Below are 332 nucleotides of genomic sequence, written 5' to 3'. Positions count from 1 at the left end.
GGGGCAGAATCACGGCTGCCTTTTTGGGCTGCAGGTGCACACTGACAGCACGTAGCATCCGGTGTTTAACTCGGTTGCGTTTAAACTCCAACTGAGGAGCCCCTCCGGTGCCAGCACTGCCCGACGCTCGCGCTCAGCACCCACCGGTGGTGCGCAGGGCCCTTTCCTGCCCCTTCACCCCTCCTGCCCCCTTGCTGGAGGCACATCCAAACAGGCACCGAGGGCTCAAGGCGGCTCCCATGCCCTTACGCACGCCCATGAGGAAGCTGTGGGCGGGCGTGAGGTGACTTATGAGGCCACGCACCCCTCGGCGCCCGGCTTTCCCCCTGCCC

The sequence above is a fragment of the Nestor notabilis genome, unplaced genomic scaffold (genome assembly GCF_000696875.1).
Source record: "Nestor notabilis isolate BGI_N333 unplaced genomic scaffold, ASM69687v1 scaffold20420, whole genome shotgun sequence".
NCBI classification, from domain to species: Eukaryota; Metazoa; Chordata; class Aves; order Psittaciformes; family Psittacidae; genus Nestor; species Nestor notabilis.
The sequence above is the reverse complement of the archived record's forward strand: the minus strand, read 5'-3'. Positions refer to the sequence as shown.